The following is a 21,096-nucleotide window of genomic DNA, read 5'->3' on the forward strand; positions in this document are numbered from 1 at the left end:
TAACCAAGGGGTCAACACAAATTGCAGCTGCAACAACCACAATTTCACTCAATATCAAGGATCACATAAAAAACGCAGGCAACGGCATTTTATACCCTTAATAACAACAACAAACCAATTAAAATTACAACATAATATGAAAGCATACTCGAAATCATTTACCAGAAATAAAACCCACTGACTAATAAACAGAACATCATAAGAGTTCAAAAACCCTAACAAAACAGCGCATAGGTAAAAAAACCTTCAAACATTGAACAAAGAATATAAAACAAACAAGCAAAGCACACAGTGATTATATTCACCCCATCATAAACACACGACACATGGTTATTCTCTTCTCGTATAGGGTTAAGAAAATCAAACTAAAAATAATTAAAAATTAAAAATTAATTTCGTAGAAAACACAAAAAATCTAAACCAACACTGAAAACCCAGACATTGCAACAAAATCCAAAGCCCAACATGAAAAATTACCAAAACCCCCAAAAAACCAAACCCCAAACGAGGAAAAAAAATCCCCAAGAGGAAAAAAAACTATGCGATCTGAAACCCAAGCCAAACCTAGACACAAAAAACACCAAGAGAAAACAAAGCATAAATCGTAAAAACCTAAACCAAAAACAGATCAGACCCAAACCCACCCACAGCAGCACCCACCCACACTCTCCACAGACACTAGATCTAGGCAAGTGAAACCCGAAAATGAAAATTTCTGAAGAGCACCCACTAAACGAAACGAGAAAATAAACAGACCCATCAAACAAAACACTGAGAAAACAGGAAAAAAAATCATGGCTATCATCAAAACCCTTAAAAAAGCAGAGCAAAGCAGATGAAAACAGAGCATGAACATCGGTTTATACCTCAGGGAGAAAGTGAAAAGTAGAGAAGCTACTGCAAACGGTGAGCGATGGACAGGGCGAAGCTGGGCAGTGGAGTGAAGAAGGGAATAAAAAAGAGGAGTGTGTATATGTGTGCAAGAGAGAGAAAAGAAGAGTGGGTTTTCTCCCAAAGAGAGAGAAAGAGAGAAAGAGAGAAATGAGATGCTTGCAAGAAGAGAGAGGGGAAAACACATGAAAGCTTGGAATTGGACATCTTATAAAGATGGGGTAGGTCTTTGAAAATGACCACTCCGTCCCTACACGTTCCCTTCTCTCATACGTTTCAGCATCTCCTTCTCCTCCAAGACTCTACTATTGGTTTTCTTGAAAGAAAAAAAAATTCTTTATTTTCTTCCCTTCATCTTTTATTTTATTTTATTTTTTCTCACATCTTTTCTTCAATATTTTGTTTCTTATTTTTTAAAAATATATATGTTGATATATATTAATTCTATTTTATTTTATACAAATTTAAATTTGATGAGAAAAATATTTTTTTTGTATTATCTCAAAGGATCATATTTTTTTTTACAATGATAACAACAAACATAGGATAATTATAGTCCAACAAATTACACAGGACATGTTTAATGACACACAAACAATCATATATCAAATTTGATAATTTAATATCATATTAATAGTCTTTCTGCTTTTCTTTTCACATAATCACTTTAATAGTCTTATATGATTCAAACTTAAATATAATGAATCCTATTTTAGATTTAATAATAGCTTATTCAATTCCAACAAACTAGAATGAATTATATTTTAAAATTGAGAAGAAAAAATTTAATACCACCTCAATAATCTTATTCAAACCAGACTGAAATAATGTGAATAAAATTTTAAGAAAAATATTTTTCAATGTTTTTCCTTTATTTGTTGGGATTTTTATATTGTTGAGATATTTTCATTTCAATATAAATTAAAATTGGAAATAAAATCCTTACTACCACGACAAAGTGAACAAGGTAAATGAAAATCTTTACACTCTTATTCATTTCAAACATGAACAGGTGAATTAAATTTCAAAATATATTTATTTTTTAAAATATTTTTCCTTAATTTGTTTAACTTTTATGATATTAAAATATTTAAGTTTTAATATAAATTAAAATTCAATAAGAAAAATATTTTTAATTTAATTATTTATAAAATATTTTATGAACAATAATAAATATAATAAGGAGTTTTTAAATGTATGGTTGACTTTCAATTTTTCATTATAATTGAGGACATTAACTAAAAGAGGAATTGTAATATTATATATGTGTGTATTTATGAATTTAGGTGCATTAAATTTAATATAAAATTAAAATTTTACATTTTTAAATATATTTTAATTATTAATGTATATTTTAATATACATGTACTGTTAGGAATTGGTTTTATAATAAATAATAAAATTTTAGTATATATCCTCTATATCCATGTATATAAATTATAATAGTTATCTAAGAAGATAATATTTTTAACAACTATTTCTTGATAAGAGTGTTTTTAGGATTTTTCATTTAATCCCTTAAAAAAGGAGTTTTTATTTAACAACAATAGCATTTAAAAAAATAATTTTTTATAACCTCTAATCTATTTAAATTTATATTCATCTTTATTTCTAAAATGAATGTGAATATATTTTTAAAAAATATCCATGATTAAAAATATACTTATAACATGATATAAATTGTTTATCATAAATTTAAAATATGTAATTAATAATTAATCAGACATAATTGTTTGTGGTTGAATAATCGCATAAAAAAATTTATATTACTAATGTATAACTTTTTTTTCTAAATCAAAATATCAATTATATCTTTCAATAATGAACTTTTTTTATTTAAATTTAGTTATTTTTGCAACAAAGAAGTATAGATTTGTTTGCTTTTCAACATTACCAATGATGAAATAGATAAGACCTAAAAAGTTGTATAGTCTAAATTACATTTATATATATAGTAAAAAAATTAGAAATTGCTTATTAGTACGAAAACTTTTTCGTGATATCTGCACGACCGTTATTTTTATGAAGGGTTTAGTACATACTTTTAAATTTTTTAATTAGTATTTATTTAAAAAAAAAAAAGAGTGATCCACATAATCATTTATTCAAATTTGTGCAAATATAATTCGCAGGAAATAGCATTGCTGAAAAAAAAAAACATTTATATATGATTTGGGGCGTCATTCCTCCCTCATAATTTTATTCTACCACAAAAAAGTATTAATATAAATAATTAATGTTTAATACCTATTAAATAATTTTATAAATATTGTTTGAAAAAATATTTAATGCAGCATTTAATAAATTAATATGTTATTAAATATAATAATATTAGTATATATTATATTTATTAAAAATAATATATTTATAAAAGTGTAATAAATGTAATACCTACATAAAATATATTTTTAAATATAACATTTAATGAATAAAACATATAAATATTACTATATTAAATAACATACACATATCATACTTAAAAAGAAATAAATTATTTTAAAATAATTATTTTTATTTATTTATTTATTAATTTTGTAAGGATTGCACACAATATCAAGAATTTATAACACTTACATATTTAGTTTAATTAACTGAATTAGACCCCTTAATTATAAATAAATTAATTTATATTATGTCTAAGTAAGACCGTTTACATATCTTAACTGTATATTTATTTTAATTATATTTGTTTTGGAATCAAAAAATTTTATTTTTATAATCAGTAAAAAATGATGTTGGTGTATGTATATTAAAAAGTAGACGGAAAATAAAATATTGAATGAAATAGTCATATACAACCTGTTAGAAAGACTATATAAAAATAAAATAACAAAACTATAAAAAAAAAATATTAAGAATTAAAAAACATATGAGTCAACTACAAAATATATTCTGTAAAAAAGTATATATTTTATACATTGACAATGTATATTTATCCTCAAATTAAAAGAAAATATTAAAATATTATTGAATTTTAAGTATCTAAGGGCGCTAAGTATTTAAAAATAAATTTTATCATCCATAATAATTCTATTTGAGTTTAAGATATTTGTAATTTATTATAGAAAAATATATATTTTTTAATTTATGATATTGTTGGAGAGTTAAACTAAGATTATTTGTAATAAAATTTAAATTAAAAATTAATTTTAATATATTTATTATATTTTTATTAAATATTTTAAGAGTGAGGATTTTTTTTTTAGAAAGTGACAAGTGTCATCCCAAAACCTTCATTTAGAGTTTCTAAATTGATTGAAAAAAAAATCAAGTAATTTAGTGTGCACAAAAATAAAATAAAAAACTTAATAACTTGTAACTTATAAACTACCCGAAGCAACTTATGAATATAAGTCAAAAACTACTAAAATAAGTATATTGTTTATATCTAAATTCTTTAGGCTAGTTTGCATATTAAACAAGTTTACTCTCTTCAAATCAACTTATAAGTTATTGGAATGATTTACTAAAAACATTGTGCACATCATAAATATTTTCATTATTTATGAATACAAAAACAATATTTTAGCTGATAAAAAAAATACGCACTTAAAAAATTTATGATATGCCCATAATAGTCCGAGATAGATGTATAATTAGGGGTAGGTAAATGGACCCAGGTCTATGGACTGGCCCGCGGGGCCCGCAGTCCGCCCGAGTACGGACCAATTTTTTTAAACAATCCATGATTATGTCATATTTTTTTGCCCATCCTGCTTAACCCGCGGACTATGCGGGTTTGGCCCGAGAGGTCCGCGGGTTGCCCATAGCCCACATTAAGTTTGATTTATGTGACATTGACCCAATTATATTAGGTTTAATTTTCTCTTTTTCACTTTAAACTTTTCTTTTAAAACAACAGATAAAAAAATATATTAGATAAGATAAAGATTTAAAGATAAAAAAGGATAAGATAAGATAATTAAAAGATTAAGATAAAAAAATATAAGTGATAACATGCTAAAAATCTTCCTTTTTTATATTTTCTTGATCTTTTTTCTCTTTTAATCTATCATTTTCATATCTGCAAGCCATAAATAATAAAAATATTAATTCTTATCATTTAAGCCAAAAATAATTGTTAAATAAATGTTTTTAAAGATATTTCAATATATTTTTATTATAAAAAATAGCTCACATCAAAGATGGAGATGTTTAAATTTCATATTTTAGATTTATTGTTTGGATTTTCTTTTGTTAAGACATTATTTATTTTACTGATGTAATTGACTAGTTATTGAGATTTTATTTACATTTGTATTGAACTTAATTTCATTATATTGTATTTTTATTAAAATTGAAATTCTTTTAAAATTAGGTCCGCGGACCGGCCCGTTTGACCCGCGGGGTCCGCGGGGTGGGGGCGGACCAATTTATTTGGTCCGTGTAAGAAGCGGGGCGAACTGACCCGGTCCGCTGCCAATGCGGACTTATGCGGGTGTGCCTTACGCGGAGCGGGCCGACCCGCTTACTCACCCCTATGTATAATTATGGATAGAAAAAAAGGACAAAAATATTCTCTCTACATAAAAATGTCATATTAGACTCTTTTTTTTCTTACTCTGAAATTTGGGGAAAAATGTAAATTATATTAAACCCAAAATGATACAATAATAAACGGGGCATACCCCGCAGTTAAAGAAAATCAAAAGTCTCTCTAATACAATAAGACCTATATCAAGATGCTAAAACAAATGCAACAGGTGCGCTTGTCTATACATAAGAAACTTAATCTTGCTAATAACCTCTATTACAGAAAATTGATAATCTTAAAAAATCAGTTTATTCCTAGACAGCCAAATGCAGTAGACTGTAATTGCTATAGCCAGACAACGTAATTTTCCTTGAACACTTGATGTGGATCTTCCCCTAATTAAAGAGTCAGTAATGCGCTGTAAAGAAGTGAAACGCCTGCGGAAAGGAGCCAAATCAGGAATGTGAGCCCAAACTTGGAGAGATTTCCTGCAAGAAAAGAACAAATGAGCATTTGACTCAGGCTCATTTGAACATAAAGGGCAGAGGGAACCCTTGTTCAAAAAAGCAACTTTGTCAAGAGTAAGCAGCCGATTCCTTTTAGCAAGCCACAAAATGAAAGACATCTTAGGGGGGATTGCTGGGTTCCATATAACAGAACACCAACTAACAGTAGGCTTGACACCTCTAATGTATTCATAGACTTTGCCAACAAGCAATTGTTCATTGGTGCTCCAAGATTGAATCCTCTTTTTGGCCTCTTTCGTACTTAACTCTTTAGAGATAATAAAGTCCCTTATTTGAATGATTTTCTTTATCAAGACCGAATCTGATGAAGAAGTATTGTAATTCCACACATCGCTCCCTCTGAAATAGTAATGGTGAATCCACCGAACCCATAGAGAATCTTTCTTACAATGAAAGTCCCACAGGATACGGGAAAGAAGCGCAAGGTTCCAGTCCTTGAGATTAAAAAGGCCTAAACCCCATTCTTTTTTCGGAGAACAAACTACTGACCAAGCAACCAAAGGCTTTTTTTTGCCAATATCCGCTTTGCCCCACAGAAAATTACGGCACGAAGCGTTTATCCGGTCCATAACAGATTGCGGCAAAGGAAAAATCCCCATCCAGAAATTCACAATTCCTTGAATAACCGCTCTGATCAACTCTAACTTACCTGCATAAGATAAAGACTTTTTGCTCCATCCCTGAATCAGGCCAGAAATCTTGGAAAGCCAGGGAGCATAATGACATACATTTAATCTAGATGATAAAAGGGGAACACCCAAGTATCTGAAAGGGAAGTTACCCAAGCTAAATCCAGTAAACTGCTGAATATGAGAAAGCTCATGAGGCCTAATACCGGCTGAGTATATGGCAGATTTATCAGAGCTGATGGAAAGCCCTGAAACCCTACAGAAGTGCTGAAGCTTGGCAAACATAGTTGACACAGAAGAGATATCTCCTCTAGATATAAGCATAATATCATATGCAAAAGCCAAATGAGATAGCTGAATACTTGCACAGTTGGGATAAAATTTAAAATTGGCATCATCCTTGAGGCTGCTCATATCTCTGAAAAAGTACTCCAAACAGAGCACAAACAGATAAGGGGAGAGAGGATCCCCTTGTCTAAGACCCCGTTGCCCTTTGAAGTGACCATAAATGGATCCATTGACTGTCACACTAAAGGAAGTGGAAAAAACACATTCCATGATCCAAGTAAAGAATTGGGCTGGGAAGCCAATAGACTTAAGCATTCATTCGAGAAAGTTTAGGACAAACGCTGTTTGGCAATTCTATATGAGACTTAACTGTCACAAAGTGTGTGTAAGTTTTTAATTCCGATTAAAACTAAGTAACTAACTTGGGTGGGTCATATAAGTCACCCTCATCAACAAAAAAATAGACCTGGTTGTGCTACAAGACATAAAACATTGAACTATGTTGATCAGAATTCAATTCTTAAATAGAAAAAGGAAAACATTGTCGAGATAAATTAAACTTAGTTTGATAATTCTTATATAAAAAAATATTTTGGCTGTTGATTGTTAAGTAACAAATTTTAGAAGAAAAAGAAAAAATGAACAATTTTTAATTTATTTTCAAAAAATTCTCTAATTTAATAGTTTTTTAGATTGAAATAAATAAAATGATAAATAAAACAAATTTAGTGACTTAATTTTTAATTTATTTTGCTAACATTACACAACTTTCTTAATTTAAAACTACCAAGTTGTCACCCCTTTTCTCTCAAACATTCCTTAGCATACCCAACAAAACTTTTAACTCTTTAAATTAGAGGTGGTCTTCTCACAAGTAACTTCATTTTCTTAAGATTACTTGATCGGATATTATAAAATATGTGTAGCTTCTTTAAAACAATGAGATTCACTTTGAAAATTAAATAAGTCATAATTAGTGATTAAAAATTCAAATTGTGAAAACATGCATGTAAATACATGCCATGAGAAAATTTCAAACGTTGTTTTATTTTGACAAAAATATCTTTCTCAATATTTAAGGCACGACCAAAATAATAAAGGATGATTAAGTTATTACAATCTTATTTTAATTTATACATGTATTTGGCGATTATTAATGTTTTAATTAATCTATAACTATTAATAAACATGATCATTTCTTTTGGTATATACATCTCTTATTTTTAAGTTATCTTTTAATATATATAACTGTTTTTTGTTTCCTTCCTGAGAAATTGATATAATTTTTTCCTAAAAAAACTTCTACCACTACTTTTTTAACTATTATTTTTCTATAAAAAAAGATATAGACAAGATTTGTCTCTTTTTATTAATTATAATTATACCTTTTGAAAAAAAATATAACCTCTCTCACTTGAGAGTAACTTAATAGTTCAACAATTTTTACTTTGTCCAAGTTGAACCTTTTTTTTGGTCTTGACATTAGTGGGGGTGTGATGTGAGGAAGTGTGGGTAATGGATGAATGTGACGCTGACAACTAACGGTTACAAAATCCAAATGGTGGGGTGTGTCTTTCACAGTTTGACCCAATTGACCAAACTTTGGCCCTTTAAGAAAGAGAGAGAAATAAAAAAAGAAGAAGAAATGTTACTATTAAACTATTAAAATACTTTTGTTTGTTTCTGATTTATCAGATTTACGTACTAATGAAAACATGTTAAAAAATGTGGCATCAACATTTTGTAGTATTAATTAAATATACATAAAAATAATAATTGAATAAATAAATACAAAAAGCATTTAATAATTCTTTAGTGCATATCATATATATTATTTATACAAGATAATTTTATTTTATTCAAATAAAATCATTATGAAAATATGAACCATAAATCTCTTTTTTTTATGTGTATACTCAAAACTTTCGATTAAGAGAAAAATCGTGTAAGAAAATTAAAAAATTGACTTAGTAATAAAAAAAAGATTGCGAGTTTGAATTTTTACTTCTAAAAAATTGATAATTAATATTTGTCAATAAAAGAAAAACTAATCCACATTTTACATGCTTAAATTAAAGCAATAATGATAGTTTTATATAAACAACATTATTATTAGAGTTAGATTGAATTATCATAAAAACTAAATTTATCAATCCGAATAGTATAATTATAATTCAGACTTGAAATCAATGCTTAAGTGGAAATAACTGCACATCAATTGATCACACAAGTTGGATAGTAAATAAACATTTAATAGTAACTGTTCTTTTAAAGCGAACATTTAATAGTAACTTTATTACTATATAAAAGTTGCAATATAATTATTTAACTAGCCATATTTAAAAAAGCTTTGAGAAATTATGGCTGAGGCTAAGACATGAGGTGGGCCCAAGGTTCAAATGGAGGCATTTATTTATTTATTTTTAATTTATCATTTGGGTAAATGTCAAATTAATATGGGATAAGTCATTATAGATGTTGTAACTTTTGAATTGAAAGTATTTTTTTTTTAATTTATGACTTTAAGATCGTAGGAGTTTTTTTTTTAGTACTTTAAAGTCGTAAAGTCTATTTGTTAAATTTTTTATTAAATTCATAAATGAATTTACAACTTCAATTTTTTTATTCCTTTTCAAAAAATTGTAAATCATTTTTTAATTTAATTATTTAATAAATAAATGTATTTTTACTTTTTTTAGTTTTATTTAATATTTTCTACATATTTTTTATATAGTTTTATTTAATATATTTTCTATATTATTTTATTTAATATTTTCTTAATTGCTGGTATATTATTTTATTTTATATATTTAATCTTTTCTATATTTTTTGCCAAGATTTTATTTAATATTTTTTATATTTTTTTACTAATGTTAAATAAAAAATATAAATAAAGTCATATCAAAACAATATATAAGATATTAAATATAAAAAATATATTAAATAAAATAATATACCAAAAATTAAGAAAATATTAAATAGAACCATATAAAAAATATATTAAATAAAAAATATAAAAAAAACTAGAAAATATTAAATAAAAAACCATATAAAAATATATAGAAAATCTCAAATAAAACTTAAAAAACATTTATTTATTAAATAATTAAATTAAAAATGTATTTAAAATTTTCTTAAAAAGAATAAAAAATTTGAAATTGTAAATTCAATGAATTTATAACTCCAATAAAAAAAGATTAAAAAATAGATTTTACAACTTTAAAATCATAAAAAAAATTCTTACAACTTTAAAATTATAAATTAAAATCACAAAATATTTTACCATTTTAATTAAAAACATTATAATTTTCAATTTATAAATCATAACAGTTATTCCCGTTAGGTATTAATTTGAAAGTGATAAATTAAAAAAAAATAGAAATACCCGCATCCATATGATACTTTGGGCGCATGAGGTGTGGTAAAAAATGCCAAGGTGGGTGGGTCCCATGAGGAGGGTAGAAGTGACTGGATGAACGCCTTTGCCATTGCCAGCCTTTCAGTTCTTCCTCGAAAGCCACACCCAACTCATTCACCTCACTATCCCTTCCTTCACTAAATTCAAATTCACTTGTTATGTTATTATTTTAGTTTAATTATTCATAAAAAAAATTTAGTCAAATTTTATTTATTTTTTATTTAAATTTTAAATTAGTTAAAATATCTTTTTGAATAAATCAAACAGTTAAATACAAAAAAAAAATATTTTTTTCTTAAGATGATATCTCTCATATCTTATATATTATCTCATGTATAGTAAAATTAATTCCTTTTTCATATCTTATATGACGAATTTAAATATGTTTTTTCATTGAAATAAATTTTAACACGTATAACTTAAATCAATTATTCGTTAATGATTTTATAATGTCTATTTGTTAAATAATAAAAATTCATTCTTTTGACTTCTTTTACTGTTTTAATTAATTAATTCCTTTCACCGTTAAGACATGTTTCACTCTAGAATCCATAATCTAAAAAAATTCAAAAATCGGTAATGGAAATTAATTTAAAGATATAAATAGATTATATTTAATAAATTTAAAATTAATTTTATCAAAGTTAGTCATATTACATATTACTTGTTTAGTGGTTTGAAATGTCGATTATATATACATAATGTAAAAAAATAATATTTTTAATATAAAAAAATCAACACAATTCATAATATAATAATATTGGGTAAATAGTTATTTTGATCGTTAAATGTATAAATTAATAATAATCTAATCTTTGAAAAAAAATTAATTTAATCTATGTAAACGTAAAAAATACAATAAATATATTTTATCATTAATTTTGTGACATTAAATTTTAATATTTAAGAACTTATTTCACATTAAATTATATTTAGACCAACATATATTAAGTTATAAATTTTCAACACTAATTTATCATTAAATTAAACATAACAAAAGGTATAATTGTGGTATTTTTTATACATTTATCTTCTCAATTAAAATTTTCATAATTTACTAAAATATCACATTTTACCTATTATTTAAGAGTCAAAATAATCATTTACCCTAACGGCATCTTCAACTAAGATTGTATTGAAAAATAAAAAAGTAATACGCCCCATGATCCCTCTCACCTACGCCAGAGTTCCAACCACGATCCACCTCTCTCCATCTCATTCCCCTTTCTTTTATGGCTAAGAAACGCCACCATCACTTAATTTTCTTTTTTCACTCTTTACTTTATATATAAAGGTTATTTTGTTATTTTTGTTTTTCTCCATTAAATTTTAGCATGCTAAATGTCACACGGCCTCATGGGTCCATTTGGTCCCAAAACAAGCAAAGAAAAACCAGAAAAGTTTAAATGCATATAAAGTCTGTTTTAAGAGGAGTCTGGTATTATAGCTTGAAGAAGCTAACGTAATACTTAAATGGAAGAACATTAATTCTTGATTATTTTTGTCGAGCTCTTTCACTTAATTGCACTCAATTTCTAGATAAAAAAACTTTTTACATCAATTATTTAATATTTTTTATGACGATTTTTAATTGTTTTTAAAAATTATTATCATCGAAAGTGTTGACTTTTCATGATAGTTTTTAAACTGTCTTAAAAACTTGATTTTTATATTGATTTGTGTATAAATCGTATTAGAATATTTTTTGTTTTAAAAATATAAAAATTGAGCATTTTAAAATAATTTTTACAAAAATCATTTTAGAAAATATATTTTCTAACACGATTTTTTAGAGAATTATCTTAGAAGATATATTTTTTAAGACAATTTTTTTGAAAATCGTACTAAAATATATACATTTTAAAATAATTTTTTAAAATCAATGTTGTTTTATTTATTTTCTTTTTTAAATGTGTATTTTAATGTTTATTTACAACGTAATGATCATTTTCTTTTTCTCATGAAAGGTTGAGCCTGGAAATGAATGTAAAATTGGATGTGTGTCAAAAATACCATGTCCAATTGTAGAATTTTATTCAAAAGTAAATAAAATAATCATTATATATCATGATAAAAAAACTAAATTTTGTCTTGACTAGTCAGACAAACGCATTAGATACTTAAGGTCCTACTTAGTTTAAAAGAAAAATGTTTTCTATTTCTATTTTAATTTTCACGATAAATATAACAAAAAAGTTACCATGCTTCAATTTTATTATTCATTTTCAAAAATTTCTTAAAAAAATATTTTAAATCAAGAAAAACTAAACAATATATCAGATCAAGTTGACAACTACAAATTTCAACAGGAAATAAACAAATAATTCCATTTTCGCAATTATTACTAAATTAGGGTGCAATTAACATATCCTACGTCTAATATTTCATATTATTACCTTTTCCTGCTAAAACATAAATGTTCTTGAAAAGCATATAAGTGTAAAAAAGAATACCATACAAATTCTCATACAATCCATAAAGTGAACATTTGACTCTATTTGAATCATAAAGTACAACCTTTTCATTAACAATATATGAGAACTACAACTATGTCAAGAGAACTAAAGAAAATGAAATAATAATAAGTGTATGAAAAGCATAGGCACTTGCCTTAGCAAGGACCTTCTTTAAGCACAATGAAACAAATTCTTTCAATGGACAAGAAAAATGACCATCTAGCTGAAGAAAAAAAGATCAAATGTTAACCATGTTTTGTTGGAAAAAATAACATCTCTGTTTGAAAAATCTCAATTTACATAAAATGGTTCTAAACTTGAAAGATTGACTTGTTTGATATTGAAGAATTCAACATGTGGAGGATTCTCTCGAGGTATAATGAAAAGCACTCTCATTGAGTAAAGATTAGCAAGTGGAGACTCCCTTTTTGCCATCTCAATTGCAGTGATTCTAGAGAGCAGATATTTGCCTGCAAAAATAGAATATTCCAGTGATGATTCTAAGAAAAATAATGACTAACAAACTAAAAATAAAGGTGGAAAAACAAAACCAAGGAGAAACATAACAAAAGAGAGTTAGACTAAATATAGTACAACCTTCTCATTATATCCATCAGTATTGTAAATAACCTTAGGTGTCATCTAGAATGGTGTTCCTACAAATGTCTATTATGATAAAAAAAAATGTTAGCATATCCAGTTACAGATGAAGAGTAGTAGAGTACTAATTTAGAACTCCAAGTGATTTTCAATTGCACAAAGTATTAAATGTGGTAAGGGCCACAACAAAAAATTACAACCTATACAAGAGAAAAACATAAATTCAAAATTCAGTCTACCCAACTCAAATTACATCAGGAGTAGACACAAAATATTTTGCACCGTGTTTCCTTCACTTTGGGAGTCTAATTGGAAAAAAGAACAATTTTGTTCTCTTGAAAGGAGGTTAAGAACTTTCGATTGAGATGACCAATCATAAAATAACAAACATAACATTTACTCTAAATGTAATGAAAAAGATACTATACCAATAATAACCCATCCAATTTCAAATAACTTAAATGAAATATGTTTACCTTTGTCCTTGATATAGTCCTTGTCAATTAAGCAGAAACACCAAAATCTACAACCTAGTGACATGCCACATGTATGCAAGTCCACATCTAAAATTATTATGTGCATCATTTTTCTATCTTCTTCTTCTTCTTCCATTCAAAGAATAACTCAGGAATCATAGGAGTTGTAGTTTCTTCTTTTCTATTGCATCCAAAAAGTATTTACAGACTAAACATAGTACACAAATAACACACAATAGTCATGTGGAGCAATATCAACCAAATGACAAATACAATTTGAAAAATAATGTGATACCATCAGACATCCAAAATAAGTCCTAAAACAAAGCAAAACCATAGTGAACCACGAAAAATGAAACCAAATATCAAGTAAATCAATATAACAGTTATGATTACAAGTTTCCAACAAATCTAATAAAACTTACAATGTTAGTTGGTTTATTTTGATTATACTCGATTTTCTTCAACTCCACCACTTTCTCCAAGGTCTCCTGATCCTAATCCTTTTTTGTTTCTGAAGGTTAGATAAAAAAAATCCATCAAAACCAAAACTTGCAAGAACTTTCAAATCTTCTCCCCTTTCCTCTAAACATTCAAATCATGCAAGAACTTGCATTTGAAGCCCTTGGCACACTGCCCCCACTTTAAAAAACTCACATAATATGGACTTGGGATCAACACTTGCACAGATTGCTTGAGGTACTAAACATACTTCTAAACATTTTTGTTCTTGTTCTTGTTCTTGAGATCGAAGGTTTTGTCCTCTACAATCTTCTGCTTCTTCGTTAAATCAACTTTCAATTGCAGCTGCTTCGTTGGCATTTTTTATCGGCATAAAAAATTAAACAATGATGTGTATATAATTTATTGATTGGTTTGATGAAATTGGGGAATAATCAAATTAGGGTATAATGTTTTCAAGGCAAAGAAAATGTTTGGTTGGGTTAGGTTAGGGTTCGAAGTTTGGAGTGTAGAGGTTAAGGGCAGTGTAGATTCCAGAACTTACGAAGAGCTTCTTTAAATACGTCGTAGGCGATTTGACGTTGGGATCACCGTTGCCGCCGTCAGCCTCCCTCTCGACCATGTGCATGAACACCAACAGTTGCGCGGGTGTCTTGTGGTGCATGTAGTACGTCGACACGACCACGATAGAGGCTCTAACGAGTGGTGCCACAGCCAAATGCATCGCGTGTGCGTATCCATGTATGATTAATCGCTCTCTATCTGTCCTAGTTTCTCTCTTGGATCCATATTCTTCTAATAACTTATCCCTGTTGGTTCGACGGAGGTTGAGGATTAATTTATGATTGAGGTTCTTGGATTACTTTTGTTGTTTGTTGGGATTGAGTTGGGTATAACTGGAAAGAGGAGTCAGGGTTGAAGAAGAGGGAAAGACAAATTGGAGAAGAGGAGTTGGGAGAAAACATTTTTTTCTTATTGATTTCAAAAATAGTTTTTATAAAACCGTTGTAGAACACTTAGTTTCTAGGATGGTTTTTATAAACCGTCATTAAAAACATTCAATTATTTACAAAAATGTCATTGTGTTTTGGACGATAACGGTTTTGGAAAAATCATCTTAGATCCCATGCCATTAAAAATTATTTTTGTAATAGTGTAAGTTGTTAGAAAATTAACTTTTGTTGCTATTATACTATTTCGTATTCAAAATCTTAAAAAAAAAATAGTATTCATTTTATTTCAAGCTTAATTATATTTTTTATTCATATTTTTTTTAAAATTTTACTCTTACCAAATTAATTTAACACATTTTATTTCAACTCTAAAAACAAACAAAATTTATCTTTTGTTGTTAAGTTGACAGGACATGTTGACATTATATAAAAATTGAAAGTAAAATTTATCGAAAAGTAAAAAATTAGAGATCAAATTTACTAAACAGTACAAAAATTAAAGATAAAATTCATGGAAGAATAAAAAATTGGGGGAGATAAAAAGTGTAATTAATTTGGAATCTACGTCGGCTTAACAATAAAAGATAAAATTTACAAGTTTTTTTTAGAAAATTGGAGATAAATGCATCAAATTTTTTTGTTTGAGATAAAATTTGTCAAAAAAATAAAAAAGTTAGGGACAAAAAGTCAATTAAGCTTTAATTTGATTTGTTATAGAATATTTTGGAAAGCAAAAAAGGTTTAGTGTAAAGTAGAATATTTCTAAACTAATATAATTTTTGAATTGAAAAGGTTAAAAATAATATAAAAAAATCATGGAAACCGGGACCAAGCTTTAGGAGGCAGAGGGTTCACGAGAATGAGAAAACGAGTAAAGGAGAGTTATATAGTTTTTTTTTTATGAATAATTGCGATAAATTTTGATCGTCTATCTAAAAGTTTTATAGTATCTGCAATTATTAAGTCGTTGGTGATGGAAAAAATATAGTTTAAAAGAGAAATCCAGCTAATATTGAATCATTAGATTTTTCAAGAGATTAATCATAATAAATTAGTTGGATATTTTAAACCAATGTCATAGTGAAATAAATGTTTTTTTTACAACTAATTGAAAATAAATATACGCATTAATTTTGTATCTTTGTGAACTACCAACGATATATAAGCACTACAAGAGATAGTCGTTAATAAAGACTTAATTTATTAGAGAAATGACTAATACATAACATGCATCAATTTTTCTTTTTCGTTTGATAAAGTAGCCAATCAATCTTGTATTTGCATACTTGGACAAATGTTAGTTTCAATACAACAATATTTTTTTTTGGCTTTTTATCTTTAAGATATATCCTTCTTTTTTTTACTTCCTAACAAATTTTTATTGTGTATTGAGTCCCTAATAAAATAATATTTTTATTTTTTGTCCTTTATATTTTATTTTAGTTTCTGATAAATTAAAAAAAATTATATTTATTTCCTAATAAATTAACAAATTTTACTTTTAGTTTGTATTAATAACACATGAGAAATATTTATCAAGGAGAAAACACAAAATTTAATTATTTATTAGGGACTAAAAATAAATGTCAAAAAACTAAAACTAAAATTATTATTTTATTAGAAACTCATCACTAAATAAAAAATTATTATAGAACAAATGTAAAATTAAATATTTATTAAGAATTAAAAACATATTTAAATTTATTTTTTTATCTCGTGTGTTTAGTATCATAAAAATATTGGAGACCTAGGCGAATTCTAGCATGCGAAAGTGAAACTTCTTTTGCACGTACGAAAATAAATATTAACCGTTTGATACTCTTTAATTTTCATCGCATGACTCAAATTTTTTAACATTTTTGCTTTTCTTTTTTCTCTTTTTATGCCTATTTTTCCTTAATTACCCATTTCTTCTACTTTCCCCTTCTTTGTTCTTTCCCTCCAGCACCCCAGATCCGTCATCATCCTCATCAAGGTCGACTCCCCAGTCGACCATACCATCGTCGCCCTCTTCGACCACCTCGACCCCGACGACTACATCATCGACAACGACAACGAGTGGTACAAGAACATCGAGCGCCGCATGAACCAACGAGGGCTCCCTCCCTCTCACGAGCCAATACACTCCTCGCGACTTCGTTCTCTCCCTCCAGCGGCCCAAATCCGTCATCATCTCGTCAAGACCGGCTCCCCAGTTGACCACACCATCGCGACCCTCTCCGACCACCTCGACCCCGGCTACTGCATCATCGACGGCGACAATGAGTGGTACGAGAACACCGAGCGCTGCATGAACCTCGTCGCCGACAAAGGCCTCCTCTACCTCGGCATTGGCACCTCTGGTGGTGAAAACGGCGCATGCCACGACCCCTCCCTCATGCCCGGTGGGTCCCACCATGCCTACTCCAATGTCCAGGACATCCTCCACAAAATTGCCGCTCAGGTCGAGGACGACCCCTGCGTCACCTACATCGACGAGGGAGGCTCTGGAAACTGGGCTGCCATGGTTGGTTTTAGAGGTTGCTACAATTTTTCCGATGGAAGAGAAGGGACAGGGATAAGGTTAAATTTGGAAACACAAAAGATAACAAAAAAAATAATAAATCAAAATGAGAAATAATCTCAATCATTGATTAAAAAACTAATAAATCTAACGACTTAAAAATCCTTTTGTACGTGCGAAAGAAGTTTCACTTTCGCACGTTAGTCTTCGTCGGAGACCTAACAATGCGAGTATCGGTTTCACTATGGTTGATTTCCTTTATCTTTCTGACATAGGTAAAGGTATGGATGAATCAATTTTAGGAAAGGGAAATGATTCACTAGCATTGTTGTTCTCGTTAGTTACAAGTTACAAATGGATTAAAGAAGCATTGGTTTTTTTTTCCTCAACAAATTAGAAATTCATTGATTAAGGTATCAGGGGTGTTTAAAGAAGCATTGTGTTAGCTTGTGGGAGTGTATAGGATCCATGCTATCTTATTAACACAAGTCAACTAGATCTAAAGTTAGTTTTAATGATTTTGAGTCTTAAAAACTAGACCTAACATACTCTAAAATCTGGTTAAAATTATATTTCATATCATATATCTTAGTGTAATGATGTTTTATGTTTTTTCAAAAATTTGATTCTCACATATAAAAAAATATTCTTTTAAGATTTTACAATTAGGAGTTAAGCGTAAATCATACTTATAATATATTGCACAACATAATTTTAAATTGATATGCTTTATTTTGAGATATAAAATATAAAATATTTTTGTTTTAATTTCATACTTTTTTTAGATATAAAATTATATTAAATAGTTAGAGAAAAGTCTTGATCACACACAATAATAGTATCTGATTCAAACAGAAATATAATATTTTATACATTGTTAACTAGTCTATCAAATAAATTTTATAACAAAATTTCAAACTTGATAGGGCCTAACCTACATCCTAACTTATATTATGAACACTCCTCTTAACTTGTACGAGAGCTTTGAAAAATTTGGTGACTAAGAGCATTTTTAATGCAAGATCTTGAGCAAGGATCTTGTACTCAAGATATGGTCTTGCAAAGATCTTGCAATAAAGATGATGTTGAGATCTCCAGGGTAGAAAATGAGTTTTTGTAGAAGAATCCTAAAGATCTCTGCACTGTTAAAAAAAATTAAAAGTTGCAGACAAATTTACAACAAAAGCAACAACCAACCGCGGGAACAACAAAAAAACACCCATGGAAGAAGAAAACGAAAAATGTTAGAAGAAGGAGAAAAACAAAAAAGATGAATGGAAAAAAAAAATACCTTTATCGGAGGAAGGTTGTGCGAGGGGGAGGGGAAAGGTTGTGGACTGGTGGTGCCGGATGAAGAAGAAGGTAACGTGAGGGGGGAGGGGGAGATGGAAGGTCACGCTAGGGGGAGATGGAGGGGGAGGCGAAGGGTTGCGGGTGCTGGAAGGGGGAAGGAAGGTTGCTGGTGTCGGAAGGGAGGGGGAAGGCCACCGGTGCCGGGAGGGAAGGGGGAGAAGGGAGGTCTTGTGAGGGGGAGAAGGAAGGGGAAAAGTGAGAAAAAATGAAGAGTCTAGGAGGGAGGAAGAGGAAAAAGATGAAAATGAGTGGGGAGATGAAGAGACAGTAAAGAGGGAGGAGGAAAAACCGAAGAGAAAAAAAAAAGAAAAGGAAATGGAGTGTGTGGGTGAGCGTTATTGTGTACACAATAACGATCGAATATCTTGCGAAGAAAACGCGAACAACACAGTGCAACGGTCGGAAAAAATAGTGTAACGGCCAGAAAAAAATTGAACGCTCGGAAAGGGATTTGCACAGTATAAATTGGGTTCAAACGGTAACAATTTGTACACCCAATTGACATTCTATTTTTTCATTTGTGAATCTCTAGTATCCAAATTCAAGCTCGGTTAATTTTATTTTCCAAATTCAATCATAGTTATTTTTTTTCTAGATTCAAGGTAATTTTTTTTTCAAATTCAATCTCAATTATTTTTATTTTAAACACAAGCTTAGTTTTTTTTTTCTTTTCATATTCAATCTTAGTTAAAAAAAATTCATATTCATTCTCAATTTTTTTCTCGTTCAATTAATTTTTTTCCAAATGGATCCAAATCAATTTCATTGGCAAAGTTATATAAATTTTTTACAAAATTACAACATGTCTCATGCAACCCAAAATTCATAAAATCATCATATTTCCCCCCCTCCTTTCTTACCACATCCACCACCAAATTATTTTATGTCAAATACTCAAACCCCTTGTATCGTTAATTCTCAGAGTTCGCAAACATTTCCTATAATCCAAGCAAATAGTCATACGAAGGTTTCAAATGATGATGTTGATTCACAATTTTCATAATTTTTCTACCCAAATTGGGCTAGACGAGATCGTCGTTAACGAAATATGAAGGTCTTCGACAAAAAAGAAGCCTAGAGTAGCCTTTGCAATGGAAGAAGATACACACATCATTAGTTCATGGCTCGACAGCTTAACCGATCAAATTGTTGGTGTTGGTCAAAGAAAATAAGCGTTTTGGTTGAGAGTCACGGAAAATTACAACAAATTTAGCGGTGAACTCTGTGAAAGAGTAGTTAATCAATTGAAATCACGATGACAAAAAATTAATCCAGGCGTCCAAAAATTCAAGGGTCATTACAAGCAAGCAGTATCATTGAAGAAAAGTGGTTGCACGAAAAATGATGTCATGCTTAATGCATATACCATTTGGAAGTAAAATGAAGGAACCGATTTTGGTTTGGAACATGCTTGGAGACTCTTGAAAGATCAATCAAAATGGTTAGAGCAGTTTACTAAAAATTTCTCTAAAAGGATGAAGATTTCGACATCTGGGGCATATTCTTCATCATCTAATCCCGAAACACCAGTCGAAGCTGATACACCATCTCCAATTATTCGTCCAATGGGGCAAAAGGCAGCCAAAAGGAAGAGCAAGGAGAAAAGAGTAGGAACATCTACCAATCCTGTTGATTTGACTGGTATGAAGGAAGCAATGAGAGAAAGAAATGTTGTCAATGTCAAACTAGTAGCCTTAAGGGAGAAAAAATTGGAAAATGAGTATTACGACATTCTAATGAAGGACACTTCTACAATGTCTGAGACTCAACTCAAAGACCATGAAGCCTTTTGTAAAATAATTCAGAGTAAGTTAGGAATCTAGTTATAATTTGTTAGGTAGTTTTAATTTGTTATAATTGTCTTTTAATTTGTATTTTAGGAATCATGTTTGATTTTTTTTTTAATCGTATTGTAATTTGTTCAATTTTTTAAAATTTCTGAAACCAGCCGTTATGGAACTAGCCGTTATAAAATTATCCGTTATGGAACTAGCCGTTGTACAATTTGGTATTTAATTGTTCAATTATCATTTATTGTTGTACGTCTCCTTCAAACAATACTCTTC

At 28.6% G+C, this 21,096-nt stretch overlaps 1 protein-coding gene across 1 annotated transcript in view; it reads right to left on the reverse strand.

The window, feature by feature from the left end:
* LOC100780375 (protein argonaute 1) overlaps nt 1-1,083 on the reverse strand; it is a 7,010-nt gene extending 5,927 nt beyond the window's left edge. The window contains exon 1 of the mRNA XM_003534036.5: nt 867-1,083. The gene's annotated coding sequence lies outside the window, so the exon portion shown is untranslated. The remainder of the gene's footprint in view (nt 1-866) is intronic.
* Nucleotides 1,084-21,096: the final 20,013 nt, after the last annotated feature.

The sequence above is a fragment of the Glycine max genome, chromosome 9, assembly GCF_000004515.6.
Source record: "Glycine max cultivar Williams 82 chromosome 9, Glycine_max_v4.0, whole genome shotgun sequence".
In the NCBI taxonomy this organism is placed as follows: domain Eukaryota; kingdom Viridiplantae; phylum Streptophyta; class Magnoliopsida; order Fabales; family Fabaceae; genus Glycine; species Glycine max.